This window comes from Phyllostomus discolor, chromosome 3, assembly GCF_004126475.2.
Source record: "Phyllostomus discolor isolate MPI-MPIP mPhyDis1 chromosome 3, mPhyDis1.pri.v3, whole genome shotgun sequence".
Lineage (NCBI taxonomy): Eukaryota > Metazoa > Chordata > Mammalia > Chiroptera > Phyllostomidae > Phyllostomus > Phyllostomus discolor.
Window position 1 is genome coordinate 40580294 of NC_040905.2, and position 19078 is coordinate 40599371.

Genomic DNA, 19078 nt, shown 5'->3' on the forward strand with positions numbered 1-19078 from the left:
GGCAGGGTTTTCTACATTGAATTGTCTTCCTGGTTCCTTCAGACGTCACAGTGGGAGCAGCTTTTAAACTCAAGGTTCAGTCAGCCACACACGTGGAATTTTGGTGGCTAGCAATGAGTTGTGGATCTGGGTTTTGGTCATTCTGACTTCTAGCTGGAGGCTATGTTTATGTATTCTGAAATGGAAAATGCTTTTAACTAGCGTTATCTTAAACGGTCCGAGTCCATTTGCTCCTTTTTAACTATTCCCTTTTTTTTAGAACAATCAAAAGTGATTCTTCCTTTATCTTCCACATAAATCTGCCTTGTGCTTAGTGAAATATTAAGATATATTAGTATTTTTCTGGTCATCTGATTTTACTGGGTTTTTTCTCTTTTAAGTTTCTGCTATTTTTGTTTAATTTATATCTTAAGGATGAAGTGACATACTTTTCTTATTAGAAAATCTATATTAATCTTTTATTTGATCAGAAGAAATGCTTTTTAAATGGCTTCATACTTCTTTGCTGGATTTAAGTATTATTCTTAACTTTGTGTTTTAACACAAATTGCTATAGTACATATGTGAGATTTAGTTTTAGGTTTCAAGATCATAAGCATATTTTATCATTCTCCTTACATTTTTAATCTGATTTTTAAAATGATGATAAATATTGGATGTGTCCATGACTTACTACCAAGTAAATGCCTCCTTCCTTCAAAAAATAAGATGCCTGATGATTCATTTGCTTCAAATGCCTTCAGAGTTTTAATGGTTCTAATGTCAACAAATACGAGTACTAAAATATGGATATTAACACCTCTTTATACTGTGCCTTCATATCAAATTAGAGGATGTCTGTTTTTTACAGTATTCACTTCCAAAAGACAACAGACCTCTAAAACTTTTTTTTAGATGGCCTGTCCCTGTCCAGGTATAGGGATACTCTAAAATTTCGACTTTCCTTTCGGTTGGCTACTTGGTCTGCCTAGTGTTATGTTTCCTTTTGTCCTTGTGTCACTAACAGAAGAAGTGTATGAGGTCAAAATTAGAATGTGTTACCATGTGAGTTTCTACTTTTACTTTTAAAACACATTAAAGCTCTTGTGGACCAACTCTGTGGCAGTGACAATAGGTGCTGGAGACTCAAAGTTGAATTAGTTGGGGTCTCTGACCTTGATGACATTCACTTATGTACTCATTAAATAAGTAATTATTGAGTGCCACTTATGTGTCAGGCACTAGGATATAGCAGTAATAAAACAAACAAAGAAATGGAGCTGGCATTCCTAGTTGGTGGAGACAGACATTAAACAAGATTTAAAATGTGTATACATTTACTAACACTGTATATAAATATGCATGTATGTAATGTATATATATGTATACATATAAATGTATCTATACATAAACATAAAGTACGTAGTAGGAAGTGGTAGGGAGGAAAAAGAAGCCAGTGGAGGGAGCTAGGAAGGGGAGGGGAAGCAATGATAGGTTGAAAAGTTAGTTAAGGTGGTCAGAGAAGGTCTCTTCAAGAAGGTGACATTTGGGTGAAGACCTGGAGGAAGTAGATAAAAACTTTCCTTGGTGGAAGAGATAGGCATGCAGGGAAACTAATTTTCATGGTGTAAGAGATCAGACAGATGTAGATACAGGGCGTGCCGAAAGCCCAGAGCAGATGTACACAACCACACTCCAGGGATCAGGAAGGCTCTCTGAGGGGGGTTTCCGAGGACGAGCGTGAGCAGGGGTGTGGAGGTGGGAGACAACAGGTGACACAGGACGTGATAGCGGTTTGGGTGTTCCTGCTGAGTGGTGATGGAGGCTGCAGTTTTGGAGATGAGTTTGGAAGGAACTTGGTGGTTGGTGTGTGGAGTGCCTTGCCCACCGTGCCGGGGAGCTTTGATTTGATTCTGTAGGCAACGAAGTTTTTAAGTTGGAGGCTGAAAGGGTCAGATGTATATTTCGAATAGATCATTCTGTCAAAAGGGTGGAGGCTGATTTATGTGGGACAGGGCAGTGCAATGGAGATCGGTTTGGAGGCTGTCCTAAGGGTTCTGGTGAGAGATGTTGACCTAACCTGGGAAGTGATGTGCAGGGGGTCGAGGCTGCGGCACATAGAGATCAGGATATTTAGGAAGTAACCCCAGCAGACCTTGGTAGTTGCGTGAGAGGAGTAAAGGTGAGAGGAGTCAAAGTAACTTTTCTAACCTACAAGAAGAAATACATTTTATATCACAACCAAGTACACATTCTACAAATATACATCTAATTGGTTATAGATTATGTTGCTGAAACAAAGTTTTATAAACCATTGTTAACCTTACTGTATGTAACATACTCTGATAGTTTCTCTCCTATTTCAATTTCTGTAAAATGCCGGCCTTGACTTGCTAAGTTGATTGTGCTGATGGGCGATGACTGTAATATGGAAAACACCTACACAGACCTCTTTGGGTTATCTCTTAACAGACAAGATATTTCTCCCCCATCCTCAGTTCTCAGCGGTCTCATATCTCCAGATGCCTTCCACTCAAGAGGAGGGGGAGACAGAGGAGGCAGTAAAATGTGTTGTTTCCCAGTTCAAATGGTGTGCTGAGTCAACTGATGCCGTCGTAGCAGGACAGTGGAAGGGCTGCATGCAGTGTGTCACGGATAATTGCCTTGGTAACTTAGCTCTGCTGGCAGAGCGGTTAGTTGTGCTGGAAACATCATTTATGTGGGTTTTTGCAGGGGGGTGGGCAGGAAGGGAAAGGAAATATCTATCTTTTTTTCTACTCTCTTTGCTGCTCGAATGCCTATACGGAGTGGCAGAATTTGGGGTCCTGCCGTGTGATGTTTGCCAGTGGGACTCTGGGCTGGGCTCATGAAAATATGGTTGGTTTTCTCTGACCAAATAACTCAGGTTTTTCAGCTACACAGAGGGAGATAATACCACTTGGCTGGTTTCTTTGTTTCATGAGGATTAAATAAGATAACATAGACAGTACAATGAAGCATAGGCAACATTTTAATAAAAGGCGGAAGATGTTCATTTGGTCATTCTGGAGAGAAACCATAGTGTGTGTGTATATATATATATATATTAAATAAATGGCTACTGTTGTTTTCCTCATGTAACTAAAGTGTTATTGACACCAGAGTACTTCCATTCTTTTAATTAGCACTAGGAAAGCTGTGGAACCTTCCTGAGTGTCATATATAGAATAAACTAAAGCTCTCCTGTTGGTGTGTGCTGAAATTTTTACAAGAGTATACATTTCCATGAAAAATAAAGATGCATTTGAATTCAGCGATGAAAGATATTAAAATACATCCCAGTTGAGATTGTTCTAGAGGTGGCTTCTGAAGGACCTTGGAATAGCACACCCTGAATTAGCTTAGTGTGAACAAAGCTTTTAAGCAGTACTTATTTTCTGCCCCCTAAATTCCATTATATAGATATAGGAGGTCTGTGGGGGAAAAAGTCCAGCCATTGTTAATATAACAAGAACTATTTGCACAACATTGATGTAACCTGACAGCCAAGGAGAGTGTGCTGGAATGCATGTGCATGAACAATGACTTCACTGTATCAGTCAGTGGGGGCAGTAGAAGCCATTGAGTAAACATGTGTACTGTGTGGCCATTGCATTCAAAATGACTGAGCAAGTAAATGAATCTGCATCGAATTTTGCTTTAAGCTTGAATATTCCTCTGCAGAAAGTATTTGGATGATTCAGAAGGCATTTGGGGATGAAGTAATGAGTGCAGCACAAATAAAAGTGTGGCACAAATGTCAAGCAATTAATAAGGCATTAATAAATGCCAAACAAAGAACATTAATCAATGTTCTTTGTTGGTTGAGAGATGCAGTACGATGAAAATGGCCTAGTTATGGGCAACTTGTGATTGGCATCTCCATCACAACAACGTACCTACTCATGTATCACGTCTTGTGCAGAGTTTTTTGGTGAAATGTCATATCATCCAGGTGACTCAGCCCCCCTACAGCTCATATTTGACACCCTGCAACTTCTGGCTTTTCCTAAAACTAAAATCACCTTTGAAAAAGAAGAGGGAATGAGATTCAGGAAAATACGACGGGACGGCTGATGGTGATTCCCAGAAAGGATTTTGCAGTGTTTTGAACAGTGGAAGAGATGCTGGGAGAGCTGTGCGAGGTCCCAAGGTGCCTGCTTTGAAGGGGGCGGAGGTGTCATTGTCCTGTGAGCAATGTTTCTTGTCTCTTGTATCTTCTTCAATAATGTCTGTTTTTCAGATTATGTGACTGCATACGTAAACCTCGTGTATATGTGTGTGTGTGTATATATCCTAGTCAAGAACATGTATATTAATACATTCTTGAGTGTTTTTGCTGTAGTCTTTTGCATAGGTGTCCAGTGCATTTTGGGTGAATAAGCTTAAATTTTTGAATATGCAGTTTCTTTGAGTTGATGGAAATGTTATGGCTGTACAAGATGGATTTCTATTAAACAGTGAAAGACTGCAGCTCAAAGAAGTTACTGTGATAGAAGTCAGTGGAAATGGGTAACAGAGGACATCTCTGTCAGAAGAATTTTACTGGTTCAATTTTCACCTTCCTTTTAAGTAAAATGCAGAAACACAGATGAAGGAACTGCATTTGCTTTCTGAAGGAGTTGGCAAAATGCTCCTTAACAAAAGTCTTGATGTCTTTCTTTACACCAGTAGATGCTAAATATAACTTTCTAAAGAATAAGACCCAGAAGTCAGTCTCCAGTTTCTGAGTCCAACAGAGGGGATGGAGGTATGAGCTGTGAAAGGAGGAAGGAGAGATGGTTGCTGAGTATTCTGTGGTCTCTGGGTTTTCTTGAGTACCATTAGCCGTTTGGTAGTTTTTGCTCTGTTTTGGAAACACTATACTATATTTTCGATGAAGTTAACTGAAGCAAAAACATAATATTTAGCTCTTAAGTTTGCTTTTTGGAAAAAGGAAAGACAGAGCAGCACTTAATTGACCCATTTAAAAGGAAGGATAAGATAAGCATGTGTTTTATTTCAGTGAGTGCAATGATTATGCAATTAGGGATATTTAGTTATAGATTTTGTGCTGCAATCTGAGTAAGAATAGTAAGTTTTTTACTCGTGCTGGGTTTTGAAGGGGAGGGCTACCAATTAGATGACGGAATGTCTTAGAAACCGGATGTGTACGTGTGTTAACGTGGACATTTAAATTACAAATGAAACACTTGAAGGAGCTTTTCGTAAATGAAATTAAAGAAATTATAGTGTCGACTAGCTGCATCCCTAGGATTCTAGATATTTACACAATTTGGTACTTGTCTCACTTCTGTTATAGTGCATACCCGAGCACTTGGCCTGACTCCAGTGTCCTTTTTTTCATAATGAAGTGTGTATTAAACTATGCAGGGCCCTTCATGGAGCAGTGTTTTAATCATTCTCTATTGATTTATACATCACTTCATGCTGATAGGGGAGGGCTCTTATTTCTAAGTCTGCTTTCCTTGGATTCTTATTCTGTCTACCTAATTTGCATAATGCTTTGGGACTCTTAATTTTTTTTCCCCTGTGGGAAACAATCATGATTAGGAAGCCACAAAAGGTCAGCATGTTGTTGCTTTCTCTCTGCTTTCCATGGTGCAGAGAACAAATAATGGGCTTAGAGAACTATTGTCATTGTCCATGAGTGATAATGGGGATCAGAACTTATTTAAAATTAATAAATGCTGGATTTCCAGCTTTGGCATGAGCCTGAATGATTTATTGCAAGCTGCTGATGCCAAGAGAATGTTTTGCATTGACCAGAGGAGTCGGGGTGGGTGCCTGAGTTTCTTGCAAGAGCATTCCAGGCAGGGCCTTTGTGCAGCCCGCGAACAGCGGTTGGTCTTTGAACCTGGGGTTGTTGCTACAAGGGGCCAATACAAATGGGGATACTTCATTTTTTTCTTTCGTCTTGGTGTTGATTTGAGTGAGAGGAAATATGGATGTGGTTGATGGGCATGAAGGATGCCTACATGGACTTGAATAAATAAATAAATCAACTCCCTTGCCTTCCACCTGCAACTTCTAGAATCTTATTTGGATTGAAAGACTGGAGCCAGATTTTTACCTATGAGGAAAACTCTGCTCACTTCATTATTATTCACGGTCAAATCCCCAAATCTCCCTGAAGAGATATATTCTTCCCAGAAAATTAAAACATCCTTCTTTTTAGAGGCCAAATGATGATGGTGTCATCTATTGATGAAGATGAATAGGTAATTCTTTTCTCAATTTATACACTCCCTCCACCCCATGGGGAGTTTTCTCATGGAAACAGAGATCCACTGTTTCATTCTTCTCCTCTCCTCAGGTCAGAGCATTATGTTAATCTGCTGGTTAGGTAATGGAGGGAAATATTTGAAAATGTGATAGCTCATTATAAGGGCATTTGACATAAGCATATTTGCTGATGACGGATTGCCGATCAGTGGTAGTTTAAAGGGATTCTGAGCAGTAGTTATGGCAGAACATTTTCCTCACATTAATCAGTTAAGACCAAGATAGCCTCAATTACAAGTACCTTTCAGAGTGTCTTAAGTAAAATGTAGATTTTGGAAGCTGGTTATCATGTGAATGTATGTATACTTTATTCTGTCTTATCCAATGTGGTTTTTTTCACTTAATCAAATTCTTATGAAAAAAAAACATGGGTTAACAATATGCCGTTTTACTTAATGTACTCATACATACCTTTAAAAAGGGAAAAATAGTACTTTTAGACACACTTCATAAAATAAAAACTGGGACTGAATAGGGTGTTGACTTTAGATTTTCAAGATACTGGCAATAGAAACAGATATCAAATCCTAATCTAAATAGGAATTGGAACTTTAATCAAGTAAGTCTTCAGCAATGAGAGCTAGTTACACAAACTCCTTAAAATAGGCAGTAGCCCACCTGTGACAATGATTGCAGTAGTTATGTTTTCATTTATGGAAAAACATCATGGATGTGCCCCAGGTGAGTAATTGTTGTTTAGAGGCATTTTGGAGCTCCCCAAGAGTTGCACAATTGCGTAATAACACTTCAATTTCCTCATGACATGCTTTATGATAAAGCAGCACTGGGTGCAGCTTAGCAATATCCAAAGATCAGAACAGCTGTTATCTGCAGAGTCGCTGGGGTGTATCTGTCAGATGTTTGCATATAGAACAAGGTATTTCAGTTAATGTGTCATGATAGTTTAATTACATCACCTTTCTTGGGAGTTTGCTTGATTCCTGGTTCAAGAACATCCAGTGAGATGGCAGGAAGCCTTTCAATTTTTCTTTCTATTGTATAACAGCCTTTGCTTCTGTTATTGTTTGGCTAGGTTATATCTGCTCATTTCTAAAACATACATAGAAAAAAATGCCCATCATTCAGCTCATCTTCCCTATGGCATTTAACCTTGCTCTTTAAAACCACCCTGTCTTTTTTTTTTATTTCCAAGTTTTGTGATTAAGAAAGTCAGCTTTTCCTGTGGCTTACAGTCTCCTAGCCATCCCCACTCCTAGCTGCTGGTGGCTTCTTCTCTGTGTACACTCTCATTTCACTTGTTTTGGCATTGCCGACTCCGAGGTGAATTGCCTCTGCCTGATTTCTCTCCTGTTGCTCACAGCTGGATTTGTCACCTGAATTCTTGACATAGCCATTAGGGTGTCCCAGAGACAGCCTCAATACAACTTGCTTAAGAATGATTTTCTTACTAAGTGATCACCCCAATAAGTCTCATTACTGGGGTGCGCACCTGAAAACCAATGCAATAATGTAGGTCAACTGTATTTGAAAAATGAAAAAATAAATAAAATCATACCTGGCATATAAAAAATTAAATAAATTTCTTATTTTTCCTCCTCAAGCCCACTGCTCCTTTTCCCCCCATAAGAAACCCCACAGGGAAAGAACTCCCTAGGGATCTTTGTCTTTCTGTTCTCTGTTGCTTTCTGCCCCCTCAGGCACAAAGACTTGTCACTTTACTTTCTAACCATCTGCCAGTCTGCTCTTCCCCCTCCTGCTGACGTTGCTCTCACACAGACCGTTTTCCTCAACAGTCTTCCTCGCTGTCCCTCCTCCTACCTTCCTTCGCCATCCAGTTCGCCCCCTACACAGCTGCTTCTGTCTTCTTTCCAGTGTGTGCCTAATGTGTTCTATTTCGTGGCTTAAAAGTGTCTGGTTTCCAGTTGTCTTCAAGATGCAGTTTGCCCTTGTCAGCACTGCACGCAGGACCCTTCTAAACTCATCCTTCCTCCTCGCCCAGCAGGGATTCCCTCCCTCTCAGCCTCTCTCCCAGCCCACATACCGTGGCCCCACCCTGCCTTCTGCACACCACTCAGCGTCAGGCTCCCTGGCTTTGCATGCACTGTTGTCCCTGCTGGGAAAGCTTTCTGATTTGCCTTGTCTTCCTTGAAGCCTTTGCTGACATGGGCAGAGCTACTCGCTGGATCATCTTTGTTCTATAGCACTTTGTATATATGTCTCTCCTAGCGCATTGCTTTGTGCTGTAGTTACTTATTTGGGAAGCTGACTTTTGACTGGTGTCTTAAAGGCAGAGACTGTGCTTTATTAACTTTGTACCTGGTACATGATAGGTAGGCAACATTTGGTTCATTGGCTGAAAAACTGAATGGAATGAAAAACTTCTGCAGTTGGCTCAGCATCTGGGTATGTTGGGCATGGGGACAGAGGTTGTCCCTTTTTCCGTTCGGTGTTCAGCCATGGTCTGTTCTAGTTCATTAGGAAAAGAAGTGGATCCAATGGAACCATGTAGTGTGTGGAGTGGATGCATCAGCTTTCTTCTTTCTCTTCCCCAGCTACATCTTTCCTTTTAGTATTTGTGTCATTCAGTTTCTGAAGATCTCCTTGTTTTTAAAAATGTGAGACTCATTCTTGTGTTCCCATTGGGAATGACTGCTTTTCCCCACCAATCCCTCCTGCTCTCTTACCGCCACATTCAGGCCTTCATTTTATTATGTTTATACTTTTTATGCTTCATAGACAGCATGCATGGTGGGCCTTCCACATCCATATTTACTGGGCCACAAGTCTCCTTTCAAGTTCACTTTTTACAGAGCTGTCAGGTCCATCTGCCCCAACTTCTGTTTTTACAAAAAAAAAAAAAAAAAGGGAAAGGAAAGGAAAAGGAAAGGAAAAGAAAAACAAGTGCTTTCATCTTATCTGGCAATTCTAGAAATTCACATATAACACTTTGTGTTTAACACCTCCCTCCAACTGTGTTCTCTCTCTCTCTCTCTCACACACAAAGTTTCCTCATTCTGTTTTTACAATATAATTTCATATAATTCTCTTTCTTTACATAGACCATTTATTTACCAATTTCTACCATTACAAATTCTTATCCCTTATAGCAATATCTTTCATGGGGCTCATGGTAGGTTGTAAAATATGTTTAGTTTTTAATTATTTTTTTAGTTTAATGGGTTTAGTTTATTGGCTTACAATTGTATTATTAAAAATGAAAGCATATAGGGAATATAAAAAATAAGGAATATTAGAAAATATATATTGAACTAAGGCTAAATTATTGCCTTGTGAAATGGTTCAGGTATATGCCTACTGGAAAATTATCTAAAATATCTTGGTGATGTTTGTGGTCAAATACTTTTGAAAGTTACTGACATGTTGTAATATAAAACAATTGGTTTCTTATTTAACATTCAGTTAAGCTTCCTTCATAAACCCATTGGTGATGAAAATAATAAACAGATACATAAGTCCATCCTACAAGCATTTGCTATCACTTTCCTCTTTAACCAAATCTTTTTTTGAAAAGTTATGGCTCAAACTTTGCTGTTCTCATTTCTGTACATTGTCACCTTTGCAGCTTTTTGTGCCAAGTTGTCACTGTTTGTTTATATTTGGTCACTTATGTTTTTTATGAAAAGTTGTTACTGTTTTGTTTATATTTAGTCACCTATATTTTGTAATTTTTCTATAGTTCCTCAAATTATAAACTTTTTTTATTTTTAGAGCCTTCTGAGCAACAAATAGCATCATAGAATTTAGAGAACCCAAAGGAGAAATGAACTTTGATGATTCGTCCAATTGCTTAACTTTTCAGGTGAAGGAGGTGGGGCTTTCCAGAAAGGTCATGTTTTCAAGTAGACCTAATCTCTCCTCATGAGCCCAAAGGAATTAGGAGGCATGTAATGAAAAATGTGTCTCTGGAAAAGATAACATGAGAATGAAATTTGTAATTGTATTTCATCAATAATGCTATGACTTTTCTGTATTATTTATGATTATATGCATCATATTTTGATATGTGGCTATGGAAAATATGTGGGCTATAAACATAAATAAATAAGTCTCATGTATATGTAATTCTTTTTGTCTTACACCACTGAATTCTCGAAGTCATGTCTTATTATTCTAGCGCTCTCTCTCTCTCTTCAGGGCATATGTAGATATAGGAACTCGGTGCGTGCTGTTTTGGTTGACAGGGACAGATAACTCACAGACCTTTCACTTGCTTGGTAGCTCCCAAACCACTTGAAACTCAGATGGGTATTATGGGTTGTATTATGTAATGCGGGGCCATTTCTCCATTGCACTCAGAATTCTTGATCTTAACTGTTTTCTGTTTGCTTTGTATCAACTTATGTTCTTTTATAAATAAAAGAACTTAGCTGAAAATAGTTCATCTCTGAACCTATATACTTTCTGCTCAAGACTGTGATTCAATTCTCAGTGTTGTCTGGCTTCCCCTTTCTGGACTAGAGCTGCCTGATGGAACTTTCTGAGGTGATGGAAATGTTCTGTGTTCTGCAATGTCCAAAGGGCGATGATCAGCCACAGGTGGGTCTTAAGCTGATAAAATGAGGCTAGCACGACTGAGGAACTTGAGTGTGCATTCACATTAATTTCAATTCAAAAAGCTACATGTGGTTAGTGGCTACTCTATTGGCCAGCACAGTCCTGGAAGCTTGAAACCATATCACTTTATGTTTCTTTCTGTCCTGTTTTCTCACTCTGTCCTCACCATCCTCACCCCTTACAGTGTCCTCCTTTCTCTCTCTGTGTTCCTGTCATTCTTCACTTCTTCCACCTGACCCAACCTGTCGGCATCCACGCTCCGCCCTAAAGGACATCATCTGCCCTGGATCGGAGCACACGCTCCTTGAAAGGTACAGCAGAAATGAGATGAGAAGGAATTTTTTAAAAAAAATCTCTGGTGCCTAATTCACTTGTCATTCATGTTTTCTCTTTGACAGCAAAAATATAGCTTCTTTAAAAAATGAAACATTCAAGTGAACTTTTTCTACTAAGATTATAGCCTAAAATCATTTAAACCATTGAAAGTAATGAGAAGTGCTCAGCGTACTATCTTACAGCTACAGAAAGTTTTTACATTCAGAATCAATCATACAAAATAACTATATCTAGTGTAATGATGAGGTTAAAAATACAGATCTTTCAAATTTAGGTTTCATGAAATTTTCATTTCAGTTCAATTACTATTACCTGTAAATAGTGATGCCAGAAATATTAGTAAATGGTACTTTTACATGAATGCATTTTGTCTTCTGCAATTATCTGATGTTTGATAAGAATAAAGGGTTTTTTTTTTAGCCACTTGGGAGAGAGGCTAGGTTAATATATGTTATATGTTATGTAATACATTTATTAAACAAAATTCTGCATGTTTTTTCTTCTCAGTAGATCAAGAAATACTTATCCTAAAATCCATGGACCTTGCTGATTTACAGATAGCCTAAGATTGTTAGTAAAATTTTGTATTTACTTTTATATGTGGTTGTTTTCTTATAGAATCTGTGACCATAAAGGTTAAGAGTCTCCTACTCCACTGAGGCGTTTCCGATTGCAGGGGCTGTGTGTGCGTACCACCCCACTCTGCCGTTTCTGGAAGTGCCTTAGCAGAGGCAGTAAGCACTCAATAAACACCTTTGGAATGGAATTGAGAACCATTTCTTTCATAGCTAGTGCTTGTCTTTTAATCTAGGCAAAAGGAATCTGTGATAACTTGTATTTTTTTTTCAATGCTTCTGATGTTAGGGTTTCATTCCTCTTGATACAGTGATATGGAACATTTAATCCTGGAGGAAATAGCTATGGGATTTGGGAGATCTGGAGAAGTTAATTTTCCCATTTCCATGGCTTGCTTTCTTTTGAAGCTGACTCCACAGTAAACCTCAGCACCATCTTGTTTTAACCTCATCAGACCCTCAAAGCATTGTCCTTTCCTTTTCTGTCCTCATCCAGCCTGGGACTCAATTCCCCTACCCCTTCCCTCCCTGAAATTAAACCTTAGACTGTTGAATGATCATCACCCTGCTCTCACTCACACTCCTGACTAGACAGAGACAAAATATGCACAGTGCCAGGAAATGGAGAATACTTTGGTATCCGTGTGTTTGATTTTCTCTGTGTCCTTTCGTGTGTGTGTACCTTGTGTTATAAGTACTTCCTGCCGGGGCACACACAACTGGAGCTGTATTTTTATTTAGTAAGATCGTAAATTACAAAGAGATCAAATGCAAGTTCTGAGGAGAGGTTGCATGTCAACAACTGCTGAACTGCTGAGGATGGCAGTGGCTCAGTGTCAGAGGAAGGGCTTCCTGCTAGAGTCAGACTCCTACCTTCTTTATGTCTTTTTTGGACATAGTTAGAATAGGAATAAAGAAAGATATGTGTTGTCATACACAGTCCTACATTCAGGTACTTAGTTGTGGTCCAGTCATGTTTTTTTTTTATTGGTTATTTTCTGGTTTGCTGTTCTTCAAGAGTTTTTTGAGTCATGCTTAGTGAAAGTCCTGCCTTAGATGGTGTGATATAAAGAAATGAAACTGGTTTTCTCATATGATACATGGATGGCTATTTTCAACAGATCGAGAGAACAATGAAGGGAAGTACGGTTCCACACTTACCTGTGACAGGCAAGCAAACCTAGGATCAGGGACGCCAGGAGTACTGCGTGGGGTCAAGCATGTTTGCAAGTGTTTGCTCATCTCTAGACCATCGGGGTCAGAGTATAGTCCATTCCATAAAGTCACGTGAACATGTCATTAATGCAATGTGCACACATTTGCAAACACCCAGGCCTGGGGATGTTGGGCATATTGGTTATCTTTTACTATGTAAGGAATTAACCCCCAGATTTAGCAGCTTAAAAAAAAAACAAGTAAAACCGAACCTGGTGAGTTATCATCTCAAAGTTTCCGGAGTGAGTAATTCAGGACCAGCTTAGCTGGGTGGTTCTGGCTCAGGGTCATTCATGAGGTGGCAGCCAGGGCTACAGTCCTCTGGAGGTCTGACTGGGGCTACAGGTTCCACTTCTAGGATGGGGCCCTCACGCTCCTGGCATGTTGGTACTGGCTGTTGTCAGGAAGCCTCAGATCCTCACCACTCAGGCTTCTCCGTAGGGATGCTTGACTTCTCATGGCATGGCAGCTGGCTTCTCCCAGATGTGGTGTTCCATGAACTGAAGGGGAAGGAATGGAGGATGGACCAGTAGGGAGAGATGGGGAGAGAGCAGAGACAGAGAAAACAAGAAGGAAACCACAATGGCTTTTATGGCTAAGCCTCAGAAGTTACACATCAGCTCTGCTGTGTTCTGTTCCTTAGAAGCAAGGCACTAAGTATAGCTTCCTTACAGGGGAGGTCTCTTAGGGTCTACCTCTTGAAGAGAGGAGTAGCAAAGAATTCTGGGACATTTTACAACTACATCTGGGCAGTTGAGAGTCCTTCCCTAGCCTAGCATCCATCGTACACTTTGATTCCTTAGACCTTCTTCTAATTTCTGGCCTCTTCAGAGGTCTTGAGGTCTATCCTGGAGGGGCTATTTCATTCTTGAGGTCTGTGCTTTGCTGGAGGGAACTTTAAGCTCTTTAGAGGCTTATGAGTGAAACGTCTAAAAGACAAACCTTTCTCTTGCTATATTGATCACTTCTCACAGCATAACAACTAAATCACTCTCTTGACTTTGTTCAATCAAAGGACTTTTCAGGAATGCTTGAGGCAGCTATGAAAAGCAGGGAGTGAGGTAGATAACAACCCTGACCTGTCATGTACATTTGAATTACGCTTTTCCATTGAAAGAGAGGCCAGTGAAGTGGACACACAGAATTAGCCAACAACGGCATCCTTGTCTTTAAGAACAGCTTTTGGCTTGGCTCCAGAAAGAACCTGTGAATGTTCCACAAATTAGAACGGGCTGCATTGTGAGTACACGGGTCCCCTCAGAGCTCATTGTGGCATATGAGCTCCGAGGCAGGCTGACACCTTCAATCACACCCTTTTTTTGAGCACTTACCCCATCAGTTAGGATGGGTGATAATGCATACCCATTGGGGGTTGCCTGGGAGTGTTGTCCCCACTCTGAGGCAGGCTAACAGAGCAGTCACTGAGCAGTGTTAGGTAAGAGCGCTCTGGAGTGTCTCATACCCACAATTCAGTGTATTAGCCTGGTCATCCCACACACCATTGTTCCTCACACTTGCCAGCCAGGCCTTGTCACGTGGCTCTCACCAACCAGTGGAGCAGAAAGTACAATACTATTGCATGCCCACAGCTGGAGAGCCCAAAGTAGCCTGTGGCTGCCTTGTCTAGGGCAGACACTGTTCTAGCCTCTGGTCATTCACCTGGACAAAACAGACCCTAATCTCCCCCTTCCCGATGTTTATACTCCAATGGAGGAGGGAAACAGCAAGCAAACAAATACAGTAGTGTTAGATGATAGGTGCTGTGGAGCGGGATATAAAGTGGGAGGGTAAAGGGTGTAAGTGTGGGGGGGAGAATGTTCTGTATTTTTAAAGGCATTTTTGAGAGGCTAGCGTAGGTAGTCATAACATTTGATTTCAATACGAAGATGCTGTGGTACAGGTCTGCCTTCTCCCGTCTGACGGTGATGAGTATTTCGCTCCAGCCAGGCCTCTGCACGGGCAGCCTCGTCATGCTCTTAGGCTGCTTACCGTGTCTTTCATCTAACTTCCTTGACCTTTTATTTCTACCTTGATTATATGCCATTGTTGATCATTCAATCCTGGTTATGAGGTATTGCAACTACCCACTATTGTGAAGTGTAAGAATCCATGGAAGGTTTTAGGCCGATTACGTCCCTCTCTTAGGGCAGTTATTAAGGTCTTGAATTATTGATGCTGTCTTTGTCATTTTCTTAGAGATCTTATTTTTTTTTTCCTTTGTGTTAATTAACTGCAGTGAGAAAGAGTGCTTTATTATCAAGTAAAAAATGTTGCGACTTAATTATGTTGGTGTGATTTGTATAAAGTCTCTTCTGAATTTTCAAAAATGATTCTCAGAGTTGACTTTCTCATTTTTTTCTATGTTCGTATTCATTTGGGAAATGGGGAAATGGCACATAAAATGTCCCATTTTAATGAAATATTGTTTCAGTAACAAAATGTGAAATTATTTTATCCTTCCACATAGTCCTGTTGTTACCCAGCGCCTCCCCAGACGGAGGACACCCACATGTCCGACCATGTCTGTCTCCAGTTGTTGGGCAGAGGCCACGCCTGTTTATTCTCCTTGACCTCTCTGCCCCTCATGGCCAGAACCCTGGGAGAGAAAGGAGGAGATGGGAAAACCGGTTTGCCACCCAGAAAGGAACAGCAACAGGGTGTCGAGAGTGTCTGGGGCCCCTTCCTCATCCAGCTCCAGGGAGTGTTTTCGCACGGCTAACCCTCCTCCTCCTCCCATTTTTCATGTGTGGAGTGATTTTAACCTTATTTCAGTCTTCTTTTCATTTCCTTCCAAGGGTGAGTCTCTTCACTCCCTGCAGATACCTGCCACCTAACAACGCCCTCAGGTAGCTGAGACGTTTGTTTTTGTGCCACCTATACTACATGCTGACTGTATCAGGGCTTTTCCTAAATTTTGAGAGGCACAGATAAGAGATTAGGAATCTCAGGGGCCAGCGAACATATTAACCAAGACTGAGATTATATTTTTTTCCTGTAAACACTAAAACAGGGGGATCAGCAAGGTATTTTTGTATTTTTCCCCCACAGAGCAAAGGAAGTTATTTTCCACTACTCTTGCCATTTTCCGTTCCACTTTTTGTAGGTAACCATTTATTGAGGTGTGCTTCTCACTGCCTGGCACCTGTTGTGTTAGAATGTTGTTGTAAATGATTTTTAGGTTACTGAATATTATTATATATTGAGGGCTGCACTGGGGGAGTTAATGCACATACCTGTTTGGGAATGCTTGGGAAATTGTGGTGGCAGACCACCAAGGATCCAGCTGCCTGAGGACTCCCAGGCCTCCAAGAAGAACTGACTCTGTGTACAGGCAGATGGCTGCTTTAGGACTAACTGTTGTACGCAGGGCACCATCTGAACACTTTCGAGCAAAGCATGAAAGACTGATACAAACTCTTTCAAGAGAGAGGAGACTGAGTGAGGGAACCAGAGACTGTACGGTGTAGTCTGGGGTAGGAAAGGACGGGAAGTTGCTGTGTCTCAGGATGCTGAATGAAGATGGGTCCTGGGGAACCCAGGGTAGTAGCACATGCTTTCTCTTAAATTTATGTTATGGTACATAACATAAATCAGCTGTGGAGATTCCTCAAATCCACATGGAAAATGTCATATTTTTCTACTTCAGTGTTCTCACTAAGGGCAGAAATCCACATGGAAAATGTTATATTTTTCTACTTCAGTGTTCTCACTAAGTATCATCTTCCAGAAATAGAGTACGCAGAGTGTTTATATTGGTGCCTGGCACGCAGAAGACTTTCTGTAAATATTAGTCCCCTTTCTCCTTCTCTTGCAAGCTATTTCCCTTCATCAGTGAGCCTTCCATGGCTCAGTGATTTGTTTTGGAGGTAATCTTAGGAGGCTTATGTAGTGTTAGGGATGGAGGAAGTAGAGGAGTTCAGTGAGAACAGGGTGTGAAACACAGAGCGTGAAACAGGAAGCGGGCTCTGGGAAGCCTGCTCCACACATCCTGGTGGCCTGCACCTCGGACCAGGTAGAATAGTAACGAGGCTGCTGGCATCACTGCCGGGTGACAGTGCTGGTGCTACCTGCACAGAAGATGGGATGGGAGCAGCATAGGAGGAGTCTGGCTCCCACAGCTAGCCCTGGTCCCCAGTCTTTATTGCTCACGAGCTCTGATACCTCTGGCAAGTCACTTAAGGTCCTAAGCCTCAGTTTCCTTACATGCAAAATGGGAATGAAAACAATATGTCATGAGATTGTTTGAAGGAGTAAATGAGATAAACACTTAGGGCCGTGCTGCGAGAGGGGCTGGTGGACTGACACCCTGGGGAAAGGAGACATCGCCTGGCCACCTTGCTTGCTTTTCCTGGAAGCCTTTCCCCCTGTACAGCTCTCTCTCTCTCTTCAGGTCTCTGCTCAATTGGTCCCCTTTCACAGAGATGACCTCTGACCACCCATGTAGTAGAGTGGCCCTCATTCTCTGTCCTATATCCTACAGCTGCTGCTTTGCAGCATTTATTACCAGTGAAGAAAAGGGTTTTGCTTGATCACTGCTGTCTTCATAGTGCTTGGCACATAGTAGATGCTCAGTGAATTTACTGAAGATATCAGGCACTGGCAGACTTGTTCAGGAAAGGGCCAGATAGTGCATATATTAGGCTTTGCGGGCCGTGTGGTCTCTGTGAGAAGTGCTCAGCTGTGCAGGCAGAACAACTGTGTGGGCAGAACGTGGACAGTATGTAAATGGATGAACATGGCTGCAGTCCAGTAAAATTTTATTTAGCACAAGGGCTGTAGTTTGCGATCTCAGGAATATCAATAAGTGGTAAAGGTCAGGAATGGACCTTTAGAGGCTGTGGTAGTTTGATCTGGGTGGGAATGGGGCCTCTGAGCAGTCGAGGCAGTGATAACCACCGGAGGAATATGCAGAATTAGAGGACAAAGAAAATCTATAGCTCTGATGGGGAGGCATCTGGCTTCCAGTGAACATGGTGATACAGTTGGTTGGGGGATCGTGTGCCTCACCAGCCAGACCAGTCCAGTGGGCATGGCCTTGAAAATGAAAGTTATGCTTTCATGTTGTGAACTGCTTTTTGTTAAACTTTAAATAAACACTTACATGTCAGCAGAATTCATTGTTTAAAATAACCCCATATAGAAAACAAATCTCCAAATGGAGAGTTACCTACCTGGAAGTTCGGCCTTTTATATATGAGAGCCGTAGCTTTATTGAAAGCAAGACTGTTGTACCCACATCATGCTCTGTTCTCCAGCAGATTTCAAGCTCGAACTTGAAACTTTTCCTGACTTAGTGCATCTCTTGATTTCAGCCTTTAGAGTCAATGTTTTCAGCACACAGCCCCTTCCACCAGTAAGTCTCAGGCAAGAATGGGAAAATGAAGTCCTTGGGCGTGGGAGCCGGAACTGGGTCAGATGCTGACTGTAATTTTGCTTTCTGGTTTCATCTGCCAGAGTCTATTTCAGATGTCTGGGAACATCTTGATTTGCCCTTCAGTCCTATAACCTAGAGAAAGGTTTTCTTCCTGCCAAACAAGGGTGTCAGAGCAGAGAGCTCTTATTTGGAGCCACATCTTTTCCTGAGGAGTAGATAATAACATGGAAGGAGCCCTGACCATTATGCCTGGGTTGTGGGCCTGTCCCTGGTTGGGGGTATACAAGAGGCAATTGATTGATGTTCCTCTCACACATCAATGCTTCTCTCCCTCTCTTTCTCTCTTCCTTACCCTATCTCTAAAAATAAATAAAATCTTTAAAACAAAACTGAGGAGGTTCTTGTAATGTTTGGTCAGCCAATCATTACAGTGTAATCATTAGATGACAGTGTAATCAGCGATCAGAGTGATTAAGTTACTCATGTGACCTTGAACTGAGTAGTAGAATTTGAAGAAAAGAAGATGGTTCATTTTTCTGCAGAATTGACCAAGCTATTCACTGCTCTCCTTTCTCTTTTTTCTTCTGTCTTCCTCATTGCATTTCCCACCTCCTTCCTCCTTCCTCTTATAAGTGTTTCTGTGTCATTTTCTCCTTTCCATGTTTCTATAGTTCATGTTCTCCTGGGGGCCTGACAGGTTAGACTTGGCCAGACTGTTGGGGACTAGGAGCCCAGTGGTGGATGATGACTTTGGATTCAG

At 41.0% G+C, this 19078-nt stretch overlaps 1 protein-coding gene across 1 annotated transcript in view; it reads left to right on the forward strand.

Moving 5' to 3' along the window:
* Window positions 1-19078, forward strand: part of MAST4 (microtubule associated serine/threonine kinase family member 4) — a 532524-nt gene that overhangs the window by 115437 nt on the left and 398009 nt on the right.